This window comes from Marmota marmota, unplaced genomic scaffold, assembly GCF_001458135.2.
Source record: "Marmota marmota marmota unplaced genomic scaffold, marMar, whole genome shotgun sequence".
Classification (NCBI taxonomy): domain Eukaryota; kingdom Metazoa; phylum Chordata; class Mammalia; order Rodentia; family Sciuridae; genus Marmota; species Marmota marmota.
In genome coordinates this window covers 210,502-212,098 of record NW_025999930.1, presented here as the reverse complement: position 1 = coordinate 212,098, position 1,597 = coordinate 210,502, and the positions used below count along the sequence as shown (strand labels likewise).

The window sequence follows — 1,597 nt, the reverse complement described above, 5'->3', positions numbered from 1 at the left end:
CGCCCCCCCCCCACAGGAGGCAGTGTCCAAGGCACTGCCTTGGAAGCAAAGAGAAGTTCTTACCTGAGGCCAGCACCTTGATCTTGGCCCTCTCAGCCTTCAGAATTGTGAGAAATGTTGTTTATGAGCTACCCCATCTCAGATATTCTGTTACAGAAGCACAAAATGGTCTAAGACATAGGTTTAGTGTATCTGCCTATTCAGGAATAGCTGGAATTACAGGTATGCATCACCAGGCCCAATTCCCCGTACTATCTTGAATAAATGTAGTAAAAGTAAGCATTCTCGCCTTCTTCCTGATCTTAGAGGAAAGCTTTCAGTCTTTCCCCGTCAAGTATGATGTTTGCTATGGGGTTTTCATGTATAGATTTTATTTTATCAAGATAGTTTCCTTCTATTCCTAGTTATTTTAGTGTTTTTATGATTAAAGAGTGTCAAATTTTCTCAAATACTTCATTTCCCTTCATTGATTGAAATGGCCATGTGGGATTTCCCCCCTTCGTTCTGTAATGTGGTATATTTTGTATTTTGTTGATATGTGTTTTGTCTGTTTGTGGTGCTGGGGATTGAACCCAGGGCCTTATGCATGCGAGGCAACCACTCTACCAACTGAGCTACATCCCCAGCCCTGTTGATAAGTTTTTTTTAATGTTGAACCATCCTTGCATTTCTGGAATAAAATCCATTTGGTCATGGTGAATAACCCTTTTTAATGCTGCTGAATTCAGTGTGATAGTATATTTTTTGAGGATAATTTCATAAATGTTCTTAAGTAACTACCTAATTAAAGAATAGTTAAAGGGAGTTCTCTAAACAAAATCAAATGATACCAGAACACCTGGAACTTCTGAAAAGAAAAAGAACATTGGGATGAGTGAATATGATGGACTGTCCTCATAATAAATATAATATTAAATCATACTCAATGGTTAAGGTAAAAGTTATAACACTCTCTGATGTGGTGTTTAATGTCTATAAATGAAATACCTAAGCCAATTATATTTAAAAACTAGGGAGGAGCCAGCTGCGTGGTGCTTGCCTATAATCCTAGCAACTCAGGAGACTGAGGCAGGAGGAGGGCAAGTTTGAGGCCAGCCTGGGCAATTTAGTCAGACCCTGTCTCAAATTAAATAATAATAATAATAATAATAATAATAATAATAATTTTGGTACACAGGATTGAACCCAGGGGTGCTTAACCACTGAACTACATCCCCAGCCCTTTTTATTTTTAATTTTTATTTTTTTTGATACAAGGCCTTTCTAAGTTGCTGAAGCTGGCCTTGAACTGTGATCATCCTGCCTCAGCCTCCTAAGTCTCTAGGGTTACGGCCATGTGCCACTGTACCTGGCTTCAGAATAAATTTTTTAAAAAAGGGATGAGGATGTAACTCAGTGGTAGAGCACCTCTGAGTTCAATCCCCAGTTTAAAAAAAAAAAAAAAACAAACTCTAGGGAAGGCATGGGGACATTATGGAAGTAAGATTTTTTTCCCCTTCATTCAAAATAGTTAAACATCAATACCCATTGACTGTTCTGAATTACATTTAAATATATGTAAGACCTAGCGCAATCACTAGGAAAGTGATACACTCAA

General features: G+C 37.9%; 1 non-coding gene across 1 annotated transcript; it reads right to left on the bottom strand.

The window, feature by feature from the left end:
- Positions 1-551: 551 nt before the first annotated feature.
- On the bottom strand, positions 552-625 carry Trnaa-cgc. Its single transcript has one exon. It is a non-coding gene; the product is annotated as a tRNA-Ala (tRNA).
- Positions 626-1,597: the final 972 nt, after the last annotated feature.